At 42.5% G+C, this 17,409-nt stretch overlaps 1 pseudogene; it reads right to left on the reverse strand.

The window, feature by feature from the left end:
* Positions 1 to 3,286: 3,286 nt before the first annotated feature.
* LOC148039653 (geranylgeranyl transferase type-1 subunit beta pseudogene) lies at positions 3,287 to 12,332 on the reverse strand (annotated as a pseudogene).
* Positions 12,333 to 17,409: the final 5,077 nt, after the last annotated feature.

Here is a 17,409-nt window from a genome sequence, read left to right on the forward strand (position 1 = left end):
GGTTTCGCATCTAGTCGTGGGGGAGTCATAGCGTGATCTTTTCTCTTATTATCTTAATTATATATTTACAATCAGATCTAATTGTTACAATCACAATTAATCATTCTTGTGCAACCATCAATACATGCACAAATAAAAAAAAGAAACGACAGTAAGTGTTTTTAGCATAGGAAGCAGCCCCACCCAATTCTAAGGTTTCTCTTTTAAGGTCCCACCTTATTATTAGGGTTTCGCTTCCTACTTGCAATTCTTTTTTCTAGATTTGCAAGTTATTTCGTAAATCTGAAGTCTATTTTATCATTATGAAAACTTGGTATTTTCGCCCTAAAAGATAATATGGACATTTATACCTATGGCAAGCAATTCATGCGTTGCCCTACCCTAACCCACACTTAGCAGGATTTCAAATGCTTTTCCAAGTTTGTTTAGACATTAAAATTTGTATCGACAAATTCTTATCAATGTCCAATAAGTCTTATAGACTTTCGATATTTATTTAATTTCTTTTATCAATGTCCAATAAGTCTTATAGACTTTCGATATTTATTTAATTTCTTGATATTGATAGTTTCAGGATTGTCGAGTATTTCATAGTTGTTTTTGCTTCAACATTCTCAATATTTTAGGTAAGGTTTTCTTGTTGATTCATATGTGGGTTGACTCATAATATTGACACTCTCGCTAATATAACCATAAATATTAACATTGTATGTGTTTTCAGTAAGAAAATAATTTTTTTTATTCTGCTCGTATTCTATGGTTTAATCAACGATGTCCAACCATTTGTCGAACTTTCAACATTATCTAGGAAGATCAATTTTCATTTAGCTATGTCATAAATGCAATGCTAATTGCTTTTCTGAAAACTTTATTCTAAGCAATGCAAAAATCATAAGTGTAATTTTTCTTTCATCTTTTAGACATCGAATTATATTACTACGCACCTAATTTATGTGCATCTAGTATATATTTTCCTCATATTATAAGACTCATATGCATCTGTTTATCATTAACAAAATGAAACAGAGATAGTCACATTCATGGGAAAATTATAAAATATTCCCTTCCCTAACACCATCTACCTTTTTTTAGTTATTATAATCACACGCGTTATTAATGAAATAACAGTAAATATCACAAAATAATATCATGAAGAGGACAGGAGAAAGAGAAGAAGAGGAGAGAGAGGGTGTAGAAGAGAGAGAACATCTGTAGGAAGAGAGAGAAAGAGAGTGACGAGGAGAGAGAAAGATAGAAAGAGAGAGAAAGAAACCATGAGAGCTTGGAGAAGGAGATGAAGATGAAAGGAGACTTGTATTATAATCTGATGATGAAAAATCAAGTCCCTAACGCCTTATATACCAGCCAGTGTAGTAGTATTTCCCCATTATTAAATCCCCCTCTCTTACATTCCATCCTCACCCAAAGGTTTTTGCCCTCAAAAACAATTTGGGCACTTATGATAACTGGGCAGGAGCAGATCAGAGTACTACTTTGCTTCATTATTACAGGGGTATACTAATGAATGAAGAGGTATTATTGTGTATGATGGGTCATTGGGGTATGTACGATACATGGGCCTTATTGGGAAATTAAAAAAATAAAAATTTGACCCAAATATCTTGAGTAAATGCGAGCTACAGACAGTGGACAACAAGCTGTTTACTACTACAGGGCCTTGCTGTAGTAAATCTAAGATAAGTTTCTGTAGAGAACTTTGATCAAGGCATGCTACACATCAAAATGGATCTCTTGGTAAGTGCTTTCAGCCCATGTAGGTCTGGTTTGGCTGTTTAGAGTTCAGAGTAAAATCTGGTGTAAAATAGTGAGTTGTTTGCAATCTTCCCTGCACTAAAATATGGCCATAGATAACCAATGTTCAGCCAAAAGAGTCTACCAAAAAAAAGATGGATGTTTGTCTAAATGAGATCCCAAGCAATCTATTAACCTCCTCGATCAAAAGGTATTCTTTCATAATGATTGTCCAAGAGGAGAGGATGCTCATCAACCACATACTCCAATCCACCCGGATCAAATGGATACAATGAAGTATCCCCATAACCAAGTCCATAATCACATCCATAATCTATCAGATGATAGGGAAGCATAATGCCATCTTCATATTCATGTATGCCCACATCATGTATTATATCATCATCGGCCGGTCATCATAACCATGATCAAGGTACTCATTATCAAATGTGAGGCTATTGTAAATGTTGATTAAGTGTAAACTGATGCTCAAGAATATCATCATGAGGTTTCTCCAGGAGTCTAAAACCTTCAGCATAACCATCTACATCAGTGAGTGACTCATGTGATTCATCAGCTGAGATGTCATCATCTTGTACATCTTGCTCTTCACTGTTCCCTTCTTGTACATCTTCTTGGTCTTCTTGCTCATCTTCTTGCTGATCATGTTGCTCATTATCCCAATCTTGTTGTTCAGCTTGCTCATTGCTCTCTTCTTCATCATCAGCACTTTGAAAAGAACTCATCATTACATTTGGGTAATCATGGGGTATTAACTAATAGGGATATAGGATACCATGGTAGTTATGAATTTGCTGTTGATCAAAGCTAGTAGAGTACTGATAAGTATGACCATTATTGTCATGTCCATAAGAACTGGGCTGCTCAATTAAGAAAGGTTCCCATGTATAATCATGACTATGTTGCTGAAAAGGTGGATGCTCATAAGCATAAGCATGTTGCCCATAATAGCCATTCTACCTGCCAAAGCTCAATGGAGTAATACTCATCAGCATATACATGTTGGCCATAAGCATAAGCATAAGCATTTGATTCAAGTCTTGCTCCTTTTTCTCTGTCCACCTTCATAAGAGCAATATACCGATCAATTAAAGCTCCAAGTTTGTCAATATTAGCCCATGTTTGAAGCCAACCTTGTTCATTAGAGCTGGAGCTATTGATCTCAGCTGCCATTGTAGTCAAGTTGCTTTCACAATATTCTTGTTTGATGAGCATCAACAAGGCTACATAACTTCTCTATTTTTGTTCTTGTCTTCCACAAGGTGAATTGCGACAATAAGCTATGTCAACTGCTAAGATCAGCATTGATGCCTCTAGTAGCAGTTGGTTCATCTCTTCCTTGGAATCATTGAAGCCATTAGCATGTCCTTTCTCTAAACATGATAATCTTTTTAGCCGGGGTCTAAAATGCATGCAATAGTGTCTGAGCAACTTGACATCCTTGTCTCTAATGCAACCCAAATAGATATGGAAGCACAACAATCTCCGAAGGGGGGTGCTGTAATTTAGATACCTAGCTCCAACATAAACTTTTCAAGCTTGGCTCTCCAAGCAAGCTGAAACCATAGAGGCCATAATAAGCATGCAACAAATCTGGTACTTCCCTCGGATAATTGCTAAACCACCAAACTCACTTTAACAGCTTCATAAAAAGGCACACAATGCATTGGTGTCCTAGAGATGCCCAACTCCAAGAAGATTGAGTACTCCCCCAACCTAGAATGCATAGCAAGTATCGTATGACTTGTTTGTCGTTCCTTGGAAACCTCCTACTGTGACTATTTCATTTTATAAGGCCATTCACATCCAAAACAGTTGATGCCAACATTCCAGACACTGGATCAGGCACCATACATCCCATCAACTTTAAAGTAGCAACTGCACAATATGTAGCACCACTTGTACATGAGACTCCAAGCCAGGTGACAAGCTAAACCCATCCATATGACTAGCATTCTAAGATATATTTCAATGCCTTTTCAGAATCCAATCTAGACCAATCATTGAGCATTGCCAAAACAACAACAACACAATAAACAAAACACAAATATGTATCTGCTCCTGTATTGACCATTGTAAAGCTTCCATCAACTTGCTGCTCGTTGTGCCTGAGCAACCTCTCTTAGTGGTGAAGTTGGCACAAAAAACTGCAAGTGAAGAAAATGAAGACTCATTCATATCATTCTTTGCAACAAGTTGTCTTAGCACGTTATATCTCACAACAATGGATTCCTTCAACCCTGATAGATGAGCACCCTATAGAAGCTGATATTACTGTTGTTAAATTGCCAGCAGACCTTTACATGGAGAAGAACACTGTGCTTCTATCACCAGATGTCCCTTTTTTTGCTTGCAACTTCATCTACAATCAGTGTTGGCCATTAGTTTGATGTCCCTGTAGGGTCCTATATATGGAGAATGAATCTGCTTTTGCATACAGCTACGATTTTCTCCTAGGGTTGATCCCCTCCACATGGAACCAACCAATGTAGCACTTTTTATTCATCTCTTCTCAAGGCCAGATTGCAACACCACCTTCAAGAGGTATAATGCAAGGCCTCAAGACTATCCTAAATTTTACTGTATCTGATCAAAATTCAGGAAAGCTTGAGCTTCAATAAGCAATTCTGGAAGCAGGTACAGATGGCCTAAGACGAGATAGGCAGCATGGACTGAGGTTTTGAAATGAACCCATCCCACAACCTAGCTGCCTTTGCTACTTGCATTTGTTTTGCAAAAGTGGGCACTCTCTGATCACGGTACTCAAGTTGATCTTCCTTCAAGTGAAGAGTAATCTCTAGTTATGGCACTTTACTTATGCTTTTTGCTGGCAGTATACAACCTTTAGTGGAATCCCTGGATATGTGGCTACATGAGGGAATCCTTGATGACCCTTTTGGTGAGATGTTCTTTTATGCCAACAGTTCTCTTGCAATTGAGGACTCCACATTCTGGCATCAAGGTTTTCATCTACATTATTTCAAGTCTCCAAAGCTTGTTGATGATACCCAAAGAAGAACATCTAAAATGGCCAAGTCAATCCTTTCAGCAGGAAAGTCTCTTCAGCTATTACAACATGTGCATCGTGATGCAGCAGATGATTTTAGTAGCAATGATACCCAAAGAAGAACATCTGAAATGGCCAAGTCAATCCTTTCAGGAGGAAAGTCTCTTCAACTGTTACAACATGTGCATCGTGATGCAACAGATGAGTTTAGTAGCAATGATCAAACACTTGCCGCCTCATCTTTGTTGCCATTAGTGGGTGGCCTTCGTCCTACATCTAAAATGTAAAAGATGCGGGAAGATAGTGACCAGTTTTGTCTACAGGTTTCAAAAATGGCCAATCCTTATCAAGATCCAGTGCATGAACAGGTTGTCGGATAAAAAAACAAACACGTCAATCCCATTCTGAAATATTGGAACCCAAAGATGACACTGGTAGTGAATGTGTGGGCCTAGAATGGTCTTGCATTCTTCCTCCTTTGGACGATCATGATCTTCACAATGCCATTTTTGCATTATTCAATCTTGAGAGGGATAAGGTGCTGCTTTAACTAGGGCAAAAAAAATCTTTGGTTGAAGTCCTTTTGCTTGAAATTGAAGGCCCTTATTTTGAGCCACCTGATTTCACCAAAACTGCTTCCTCCCTTGAGGTGTCTCAATGAGGATGCATAAGTAAGGCTACGAGTTGCATCTATAGATAGAGTATTAGCACCGTGGCAGCTCTGTCTTCAAGCTCAACCAGACAAACAATGTAGAGATCATCAATGCTTTTAAGCAATTGTGTCTACTACTTGTATTGAACAAAGATGCTTACATAGAACCTTTTGTTGGAATAGTACCACCTATACCACCTATGTAGGATTTGATCCTAGCAGGCATGTAGTAATGTGTCGGGTTCGAGCTCCACCTCCCCGAGTTGTAGCTTCAGCATTGCCTATGGCAACTCTGTATGCCCGTGATTATGCTCCTACATATGTTAGGGAAGATCTTCGTAGTGGTTATGTGGCTGCCCCACTTGTTCCAAATTTAGAGCTGAAGCTTCTGGAAGCCAAAGCTATTAGGCGGCAATTACAAGAGGCTGCAACTTGGAGCCATTCTTCTCAGCACAGCAGTAGGGGGCTTTGGCCTTAGGGTGGCCTTCCTCTCGGGGGTAGCAACCCTTCTGCAACTCCCCTTCTGGTTCAATGCAATTACAAGAGGCTGCAACTTGGAGCCATTCTTCTCGGCACAACAGTAGGGGGCTTTGGCCTTAGGGTGGCCTTCTTCTTGGGGGTAGCAACCCTTCTGCAGCTCCCCTTATGGTTCAATGCAAGGTGATCTGAGAACTGCAGGCGTAGATAAAATGATAAAATGATGGCCTGTGAGCCATAAGAGTACTCTATGAAAAGCTTAGAGCATGGAGACTTAAGCTCTCAGGTCCCTGGGAGGCTCTAGTAGAAGCCTTTTGATCAATGGAGATGGGAGGGAAAATATCCTAACTGGTTTTCTCCATGGAAGCTTGCCTGAAGCTTGAGAATAAAGAGAGAGAAGACTCTTCTTGAAAAGTAAACAAGACTTTACCATCTTCTACTCCATTTACCACTGTCTTTTAGGAAAATACCCTCAAAATTGGCCAAAAATGACCCACGACCTGCTAAATGTGGCGTTCCAACCTCCAAACTTGGTCCAAGACTCCATTAATGCTCCAAATCTACAGTCCTTTTGGTCTCAAATTTCTTGATAACTACACTGTTGCTCCATGTCATGTCTATACTTGTGTACATGTGGCTCTTAAATCTGTGTGCCTGAAAAGGAGGAACTAAATGAAATATGACTAACTGGATTAAGAGCCTGAGAAGTTCTCATACCACTTGTCATGAAGAGGACAAGAGAAAGAGAAGAAGAGGAGAGAGAGAGAGGGTGCAGAAGAGAGAGAAAGACTGCAAGAAGAGAGAGAAAGAGAGTGACGAGGAGAGAGAAATACTAGAAAAGGAGAGAGAAAGACAGAAAGAGAGAGAAAGAAGCCATGAGAGCTTGGAGAAGGAGATGAAGATGAAAGGAGACTTGTATTATAATCTGATGATGAAAAATCAAGTCCCTAACACCTTATATATCAGCCAGTGTAGCTAGTATTTTCCCATTATTAAATCCCCCTCTCTTACAAATAAACCATAATTACGATATTTTCTTCATGATAGGCATATAATCCTTTTTCAAGTAAAAGAGTCTTTTCATTGAATAGTTTACTGTTATATTACTTAGGCCATTTTCCTAAGCGGTAGTTCATATGCATTTTCTTTAAAATGCATTTATAATCATTTAAAGCCAAATATAGCGATAAGCTTATAAAATATTATTTTTTTCCAAACCGACGAGATGTTACCTCTATCAGGTTTGTAGTAACGTGAGTTTCGCCAATTCCTACAGTGTCATTTTCTCCATCAATCGCGTTTCTTGCTTCTTTTGCTTCAAATGGGCTTCTTGAATTTTTGCGACCTCGTGGAGCCATGGATGTCAAGCAAAATTAACATGGTAGCTAAAGGAGAGTTGGTGGTCGTCTAGAAAAATTTTGCCAGTGTTTTGCTCAGCGATATAGCTGTATGGAAGAAAGGTGTAAGATGGGGTAGAGAAAATGGAAATGAGGTAGAAGAGGGGTATTTTCCTTCTTCAAGGATCAAGCTAGAATGGAAAAGAGATGTAGAGAAAATTTTCCATCATCAGGAGGTCTTCCTTCTTGCTTTCTTTGTGAAGGAGAGGGGTTGTATTTATAGCTATGAGGGGGATGCATACAGTCATTCTTTTGGCTACTTGTCAAGAGCTAAGTAAGCTTGATAAAAAATGCTTTTTGATTGCCTACCTATTAGATGGTGGCATGGGGATGATTTTAAAATGCTTTCTCTTCCTCCAGGTGTAAAAAAGGTCATGATTTTTTGCCTATTTTTTCAAAAACGTATTTTTTTCATCAAAACGATCTCATCTGGTAGTTTTTGGCCAAGTTACCTCATGACTTATCTAGTTTATAAAGTCATGCCATACTTATTGATACTTAACTTACTCAATATCATGCTTATTCTTGTGCATTCTTTATCTACCGATTAAGGCTTTTGTGATTTGTCTTGCCGCTACAAAATCAATGTGATCTTTGATGCTAAATCAAATATAATGCAGGAAATATTATGATCAAGCTGTCATAATACTATTTACGAGGCGTATTTGCTTTTTTGTTGGTTGGGTTCATTGAGGTGTCTTCTCGTGTCGGATTGCAAAATTGATTTAATGCAAGATTTGATATTACATGTGGTCACTTATGTGATAACTCAACAAGTAATTTTTAAAACATTTCAAGCCCGAATTTATTTTATGTTATGGCTGGAATATTACATCCTCTCCTCCTTAGAGGAATCGAGATATCATCTCTGGGAAAACTGTTTTTCTAGAGATGTCTCTTCTATCCAAGTAGCATCCTCCTCAGGATAGTCTTTCCACTGGATAAGATCTCTAATGGTTCTGTTTCTAAGAGGTTTCTCTTTTACATCTAGGATCTTATCAGGTTGGAGTTCAAGGGCTCCTTGACTAGGCATTACAATTTGTTGGTCATCAATAATGTGATCTTGATTTGCCACAGAAGCTTTCAGAAGACTAATGTGAAATACATTGTGGACTTTCACATGATCAAGAAGTTGCAGTTTGTATGCATTAGCTCCTAGGCATTTGAGAACCTTGTATGGTCCATAATACCTTGGACTCAACTTTTTGAACTTTCCCAATGACAGAGAACTCTTCTTTGGGCGTACACGAATGAAATCCATGTCTCCCTCTTGGAAGATGCGGTCTTGCTGTCCTAGACCAATGTAAGATTTTTGGCAATCTTTGGCAGCTTGGATGTCTTGTTTGATAGTTTTGACTTGATCATCCATGTCTTCTAGCATTTTTTTAGAAGCCTCGACCTTTAGGGTTGGATGAGAGAAATTCAATGGCGTCAAACAATCATGTCCATACAATGCTTGAAATGGAGTCATTTGAATACTCTGGTGATATGATGCATTGTAGGAAAATTATACTAAGGGCAAATACTATATCCACTTTGTCGGTTCTCTAGAATAATAAGCTCTCAGTATATCTTCAATGACCTGATTAATTTGCTCTGTTTGACCATTAGTTTGGGGATGGTAAGTTGTGCTAAAGTAAAGTTGGATTCCAATTGCTTCTGTAGAGGGAGCTCACACTCAACTACCAAGACCCATGGACTGCTTATTGTATCAAGCGTTTCAAGTGAGCTCTAATGGCTATCTCTCACCTAGTCGACGCGCCATCGATCCTACAAGTGTAGTGAGCTTACCTTGATGCCGAAATGAGTTGCCTCCTCTCTCGCACACGTGATAGCTCCATGATCCTAGATGCTAGCTCAAGCATCCTCAAGCCTCATCCATCTCCAAGCTCCATCCACCATAGCCACGCGCACGAGAAAAGAGAAGAGAAGAGAAGAGAAGAGAAGAGAAGAGAAGAGAAGAAGAGAAGAGGAGATGGTGAAGAGCTTCACCCTCTTGATCCCTCACTCCCACACACTCACTCCCTCACACTCTCACACTCCCTCTCTCAAGAGCACACACAAGCAAGGAGAAGAAAAGAAGAGAAGAAGAAGAGAACTCTTGTTAGCCACACACCAAAAGAATGAGCTTCCATTCACTTTTTGAACTTTATATACAAGCCCTAAAATCCCATGGGCACCCATCCCTTTTTTACACGACTGGCCATTGTGGCAAGGTCATTTCTCTATTTCCCTCTTCTAGCCTTATATGCCTCTAGCCTACACCCGTCTAATATTTTACAATTGTCACGTGAGGGAGTCTGACGCTCTTTTACAAGAGTTTTTAGAGCTTTTTGAGGTGCCTTTCATTTAAAATTGCGCTTTTTGCCCTAGCTTAGCTTTAGAGGCCGCCTGCATATCTTTGCTCTTTTTTTATATTTTTTTCACTTTTTCCTTCATTTCTCCACCATCTTTCTCTGCCATCTCGACTTGGGGTTAACATTACCCCCCTCTGAGACAGGTGCCAGCCCTATGGCACTTTTGGTTGATGTTGGGGAATGGTAGGCAGTTGGCAAATTTTTCAGGTGAGGGTAGGGCCACATGTAGACTCGGGTGCTTGTGGAAGCTTGGTAATGATGTTTGTCGGAGAAGCCAATTGGATGCCAAGTGGATGATGGGGGCCTCCAAAGTTGGTGGTTTGTCACCTTTTGTAATGCCTGAAAGGAGAAGGTGCGGTGCGCTACCTAAGGGGAGTGTTTACCTTATTGTGTAGTGCATCGTGCTCATGCTAGTGGAATGGGGAGGTGGATCTAACCACAGGAAAGCTTGGGTGACATCCCACACTTGAAGACCCCATTCGTGCAAAGGGAGGTGCGGTGCAAGTAGCTTAGGGTGACAGGTCTAACCATAGGCGAGTGTTACCTCCCTAGGTATGTCCTGCCCTCCTTGATGGGCCCTAAGAGTGAAGTGGGGGATCAAAAGGGCTAGGGGGTTAGGAGTGGAGTCAGTCGACCAAAGCCACTAGGCACACCTAACTTGAGGACCCGTAGGTGCAGTGATCGTGTTTTATGTGGTGCTAAGTGCTTCTTCAAGTGAGTCATTTTTTCCATGTCCTTGTGTGATGTTCTTCTTGCTTTTCCTTTTATGCTTTTCTTTTTCTTCTTTTTCTTCTTCTTCTTCAAAATAAAAAAATAAAAATAAGTATTACACTAGTAGGATGACAACCATTGCCTAATTCTCATCGTTTGAATTAGGTGGAGAAGGGGGTCGGATGGATTTGCTCAAAAATTGCCAGCTCTACATGTATCCTTTAAGATTCATGCAAACATGGAGTGAAGTGGTGGAGAGGAAGGGATGATTACATTTTGTGAACTGGCTATCGTTCATGTCTTCCAGGAGAGCTAGGCAAAAAGAAGGGAGAAGGCTAGCCCTCATCATCAGGCGCGCCATAGCACAGCTGTCGATGGCGTTAGGATCAAAGAAGAGGGGAGACAGGCCACATTCTTGTGAGTCGGGTCCTGCTTAAGTAATAATTTAAAAATCTTAAGATAATTACATGTAGTTATGAAAGCTGGATCAGGGCAAGAGGAGAATTCGGCGAGGAAGCGAGTCGTGGAGTCATCCAAGCTTTCCAAGTTGAAGATGAGGGCGTGTTCAAAAGAGACAACATTAGAGTTGTAGATAATGGGAAAATCATATCGCCCATGGAGGGTGGTATCAAAATCCACTCCTACTACCCTACGAGGATACGCCATAAACGTGGGGTTGTTCCTCTTGTAGGGCAAGGTGTTGCAAAAAGCCATCCAGGCGAGCATGCTGATGTTGCACACCTGCCTTCTCCATAGGGGCTGGTAGTTATAACCTTGCATGGAATATGGCACTTCAAACACTTTATTTTGCCAAAATTCAGATTTTTCAGTTCCCCAAAGAGTGGGGTTCTTCTCTCTTTCTTTCAGCTACTTCTGTCCTAGTCGGCTACCAATCCCAATCACCTCCTCCATCACCTTGAGTGATAAGACCTTCCACAGGCTATTGGGCATGAGAAAGCTGAAAGTAAATGGCTCTTTTTCTCTTTCCTATCGCTCCCAAACTACTAGTTCTGCGTGGAATCCTGCAGGAATGTCATCAGGGCATGGTGGGAGGGGCATAGATAGCTGCATGACTAGCTTGGACCTTAGCTACTTTCTGGTTTCTTCAACTAATTTTTTCCTTCTTTCCCTGACTGTGGCTTGTCTTTCTGCAGATGTGTCGATTAGTTGTTGCTCTTGGGAATGTGGCGAGGGGGGCTATGAGATCACCTCTTCTCTAAACCTTTCCATATCGAATTGAAGTTCAACTTCATCCCCCTGCTGGTCTCCTTGTTGTGTTCCGTCTTCAAACCCTATCGCATCAATTTCCTAGGAGGTTAGCCTGGCTAGCAACAGGTACTTTCCTTGATCATCTAGGCTCAGCTTAACCTCTGCAGGTTGGGGTGGCATCTGCAGCCCTGTGCAGAGCTTTGTGTGTGATACTGAGTTTCTTCTTAACCACCTCCAATGATTCTCCTTCTTCTTGGCGGGTGGTGTCCATCAATGTATCTAGGAAGGCCTTTTGTTGGGTATTAAAGGCTACCTGGGTGGCTTCTACTTTGCTCTCTGAAAGGATCTTCTCTTTTTCTACCAGAGCCAGGCGCCGTGCCAGTGTCTTCACCCTTCTTTCATTTTTTAACACGAGTTTTTACTCTTGGTCCTTTAGCTCTTGGATCATGGTTTCCTGTTCTTTCTTTCCTTGGTCCAGCTTGTCGGTCATGGTTTCGATCTCTTTCTGCCTGCTACTCTAACTCCTACTTTTTTTCCTTGTCCTCCCTGGTCGTAAACTCAACCATAAGCTTTTCGATCTAATCGATTTTTGCAATCAACTCTTAATGTTGCACAATCAGGAGCTTGTATTCTCTTTGCATCTTCACGAGTTCTTGTGTTTCATCCTCCAGCTGCTGCCTCCAGCCCTCTTCCCTGTCATCCTTGGCCTTCAGCTCCTGTTTGAGATCAGAGATCTCCCTTTGCTGCATGGCTATTACTCAGGTCTTTTCAAGCTGAAATGCAACCACCGACTCTTTTTTTGTTGCCAACTCAGCCATAGCTATCTTCCTTTCCTCCTTAGCCTTCTCCAATTGAGAGAGTAGCTCGGCGACGTGCTCATCGTAGTTAGCTGGTGGCGTCATTGTTGTGTGGATGGGAGTGGTCGAGGCCTCCACTTTCTGGCGCTTCGGATCCTGCCTTGACTCGGTGTCTGTGGGTGGCCGGCCTTTTCTACCCTGTGGCTGTGTTCTCAGTGCCCTTCCCTTGGGCCATTTCTTTGTTAATAAAGTACTGCATCCACGCTACAAAGTTTGAGACATCTAAGCTAGTGGGGATGCTCGAGGTGAGGGTTGTTGCTTCAGTGGGAGGCACCAAGAGGGTCGGAATAGGGTGGATGGGAGCCTTGCATTTGCCCTCAGTGATGGCCGGCAATACGATTTCTGGCACCTGCATGCTGGAACCGTACCCCTCCTCTTTGGGTGGGGGGGCTGATAGCCCCTAGGTCATCTGCAATGCTTTGTTGTTCGATTGACCGGCGTGTAGCTTCGGCCAAGTCTTCCTCCTCCTTCCTTCTTAGCTCCTTCCTTCTTAGCTCCTCCTCTTCTTCAGCAGCTCTTCTCTCCCTCTCTTTCTCTGTTTTCCTAGACTCTTCTTCCAATCTATCTGCTTCCTGTTTTTTCTTCTTCTCCCTCTCTTCGACCTCCTTGAGGGATTCCCTCTTTGCCATCTCTAAATCCTCTTTCTCTTTTTTTCAGCCTTCGTCCTGCTTCTTCTTTCGTGTCGTCTTTTTAACAGTTTTCTTTGCTGTCTTCTTGCTCATTTGTTCCTTTTGTTCTTCCCCTTCTTCATCACTCTCAGTCCTGTCACTCGATACCTCTTTGTCCTGGTGAGGTGGCGATCCCTCGGGTGTTTCTCCTTCTCCTTCCTCTACATCCTAAGCCTTTTTTACCACCTCTTGAATGAGGGTAGTCAAAATGCTTCCGTAGCCAATGAATGAGGCTTTGGATGAGGCCTTTCTTTCTTTTTGTGGTCTTGGACACTGGGGAATCCCCACTTGTTGGTTTACTGCCCAAAGCTAGTGCTTTTGCCGCCTGGTCATCAATGGACTTACGTACATAGCCATTCCAGTCGACTTCATCCAAGGTGCGAGCTGCCATATTCTCCAGCACATGTACGCTGATTTGATGCATCAAGGAGTTGTAGCGCTGGCTGGAGAAGAGCGCATGCACTAGCTTTGCTTGTAGATGGGTTTTTGCATCAGGAATGTCCTGGATGCTGATGTCGTCATTGGTCAACACTTCTTCCCTCTTCATCTTAAGCATGGCATAAACATTTCTCTTATGCTTTTTCTCTACCTTCGGCAAAGCCTAGGGAGTTTGGTCCTAATTTTTGCCCAAGGAGGTTTCCCTCTCAAAGTTACAGAGGACGACAGTTGGGCGATGACTACAGATTAGAGGCCGAGCGCTATAGATGTGGAGAAAAGGGGCATATCTTGCCAAACTGTCCAGACCTTAAAAGGTCCATGGACTACAAGCAACGCCTTCTCCACCAAGGCTGGGTTTAAGTGTACCTATACGCCTTTTCTCCCCTTTCCACCATCACGGTGCTGCACTCCTGGTGGTCTGGGTTGTACATCCTGAGGAACTCCACACACTTCGTGTGGTCAGGCTCTTGTGCAAACTTCTCAAGGTACTTTGTGAGGTTGCACTGCTCAACAACTCTCTTGGCTATTTTCTCCTTGGCCACCACACCCTCTATGTTATGGATGGTTTGAAATTTGAGTTGGTTGTAGGTGCGGTTTTCTAGGGTGATGCAATATTGCATCCTTTCCTCCTCCGTGAACGGGAGTCGGTGGGCACGGTCTTGCTGCGACATCTTTCGTTCATGTCATGAACCCAAGTTTTCATTAGTGCTTTCAAAATAATAATTTGCTAGAAAAGAAAGACTCTATGTGTTTATTGAATGAAAGCATTAAAATCCAATGTAGATTCTTCCCTTCAAATCTGAATTTTTTTTCCCTTTATTTCAAAGTTCTCGTGCCATTTTCTCTACCTCACTCGTTTTTTTACGTGTTTATGTGTTTTCTTGATTTTTCTTGGTTTTTGTTTGATTCACCTTACCCCCCTCCCCTTCCAGCTTGAGAAGAATCCTTCCTAGGATTGAAAGTTAGGAGGTCAAGGACATTCTGCGATGTGGTCTAGGATTTACCTGCGTAGGAGCCAAGTATAGAAATTGGGATTGTACTCTAACTAAGCTTTGCAGTCTAGATCAAAGGGTCCAATGCCTACGTGTGTGATGTATGTGAAAACATTTGTTAGGAAGTCACCGGAATTGACACGGCTAGCAATATGTAACTCTTCCTAAGTCAGTAGGCGATCGAGGTAGGGGTGTCCTTTGATGTGCTCGTCCATGGGTCAGCCCACGAAAGAGTGGTTAGCACTCTATACGAGGTTGAAACACAATATTAGTGAGTTTGGGAATCTCCCAATTCCCATTTTTTGAATACTTAAAAGGTGGCACCCGGATAACATTCCCATAAGTTTCTCAAAACCATACGATGTGACCTATCATTGGAAAGCTCTTGAAAAATGGAATTTGTTGAGCTATAAAGCGCTCAATTTTGAGTTATAGTGTTCAAGTTATGACCAATCCAAAGATTTGATTGCATGTCCCAAACTTATGAGAAATTCCCATATTCCCCAATATGGTGTTTTGACGCGACGTAAGTGGGGTCGTACTCCGTTGTTTTGATTGCGCGGTGCTGCTCAGCATTTGGTCATTATTTGGCATCCTTCAACTTCCCATTGCAATCAAAGAGTGTATCAGTGCCTTAAGAACAGGGATTCAGTATCAGCAAGTTTTGATAATTCTGCAATTTCTTGGTCAGTAATGGTAGAAGTGGTTCATTTATCATAAGACGTGATGAGGCATTGTTTGATGACCTACTCTTTGGATATCTCGTTGGGTGAGCAATTCAGGAGCGGAGTTAGAGGCTTTTGCGAATGCAAATTCAAACGTCTCCCAAGAACAAGGCATCGTTCGAACTTCATTTGCAAAGGGTTCTTGCAGTAGGCCTGAATCCAAGCAATCATAGCTCAGAGCTAACAACATGAAAGTGGCATCGAGTCGTCTAATGCAATCAACCACATCCTCCTCTGTGTCCTCAACTAGATCGGCGGCTAGTGTTAAGAATTATTTCTGGCCATAAGGGGGTCGAAGGCCTGTTGGCGGTTGGGTTTTGATAGAACAAGAGCCTTTGACAACAAATAGTTGCAGTTGCGAGTGTTCTTGAGATCGCAGTTGGACCTCTTGAATTAGGGTTGGGGTAGTAGCAGTGACGTATGATGGACTGCTGCCTTCGGTATGGATTAGGGAAGTCTGAGCAACTCTATCGGGTGTTGATTCATGTGACAGTGTTTGTCGTTTTGAGCCGATAGGCTTGTTTGACTTTCTTGGGCGTATGTGCGAATAAGCTTGATGGACATGGGTCTTGAAAGTGCTACGGCTTCTGGCTTTGAGTTTTTATGGGGCTTGGTGTGATCAAACTTGAGGGCGGCATGCGAGTAGTGCCTCCGACCGTGCAGGCCTTAGGGGTCCATATTGAGGCATTTCTCTCAAAGTAGCCTTGTGCATACAAGAGGGCTTTAGGGACCCATCTTGGCTTGATCATGCATCGATTTTTGTAATTGTGCCTTGGCCTCCTAGGTTTAGAGTTTTTGGTGTTATGAGGATGTGAGCGTCGACTCTTAGGTGGCGATTGCAGTTGCTTGGGCCTCCATTGAAGCCTAGGATGTTGGACCTTAGCCTTTGCTGCTATGAGTGGCGATTCTAGAGATTTGGTGGGTGGTGGCCACTAACATTTCTACCGGTGGTCTTGTGGAGTTGTCTACTAGCAAAGCTCACTGGGTAGTCCAGGTTGTGTTCGCCAGGTTGGCACAACACTGCCCCCACAACAAATTTTGAGGCATCAATATGCACGTGGAAGGTAATGGCCCAATATTCGCGACAGGTTGTGCGGCTGAGCTCTAGGTCAAATTTTTGAAAATTTTGGAAAAGTCCACACTCGACCCAACTTATCCAAATTGCAGGGGCCGAGGCGCATGGGCCGAGGGCCGAATAAACGACTCAGACAGGGTGGACTCGGACAGGCCGAGGTGGTGCTGACTTGGACGGGCTGAAAAGGTCCACTTGGATGGGGTCACTCAGACGGGCCAAGGCACATGGGCCGAGAGCCGAATCAGATTTGTCCGAGGACTGAGTTTTGTGTGGGCCGAGGGTCGAATTGGGTCACTCGGATGGGTCGAGGGCCGAGCGGGATGGTTGACCGAGGGCCGAGTTTGTAAGTGGGGCCGAGTGATGTCACTTGGACAGGCCAAGTAGGGGTTTGGACCGAGTCGGTCGAAAGACAAAGGGCTGAGGGCCGATTCTGGGACTCGGCCCAAAACCCGACTGCTCGGATGGGTTGAGTTGCGCGTGACGAGGCAACGCGAGGCCATTTTGATCGCAAATGACGATTTAGCTAATCATTTCACACACAACCTTCCAGATCACAACTAGGGTGCAAGGGGAAGTGATTGATATACCTGAAGCAATCGGTAGGCTCTCTGGCGACAAGATCGAATCGATTCTCCGCGGGATCTCTCTCTCTCTCTCTCTCTCTCTCTCTCTCTCTCTCTCTCTCTCTCTCTCTCTCTCTCTCTCTCTCTCTCTCTCTCTCTCTCTCTCTCTCTCTCTCTCTCTCTCTCTCTCTCTATGCAAGGGTTGCAAATGAGCTCCCTTGGCCTCTTGGTTCTTAAACCCCTTCCCAGGTAAGGTTTGGACGCTCCCAATCACTCACTTGCCGACATTAAGCATCCCAAGCAATCTTTTTGCCATTTTTTGCATGATTTGTGCCCTGTTTTGCCCTGTTTTGCAACAGTAAACCTACCCTTGTCCGATTCAATTTCCTATTCCTAAGCTACGCTAAATGCAACAAGAATCAAAAGCAAAAAACTGAAATGATTTCTCCATGTTTTTCAATCATCAAACAAACAAAATAACCCAAAATACTTACTTGCTTTGAAGATC

This window comes from Lygodium microphyllum, chromosome 2 (genome assembly GCF_053477565.2).
Source record: "Lygodium microphyllum isolate KBCC chromosome 2, Lygodium_microphyllum_v1.1.10, whole genome shotgun sequence".
Taxonomy (NCBI): Eukaryota; Viridiplantae; Streptophyta; class Polypodiopsida; order Schizaeales; family Lygodiaceae; genus Lygodium; species Lygodium microphyllum.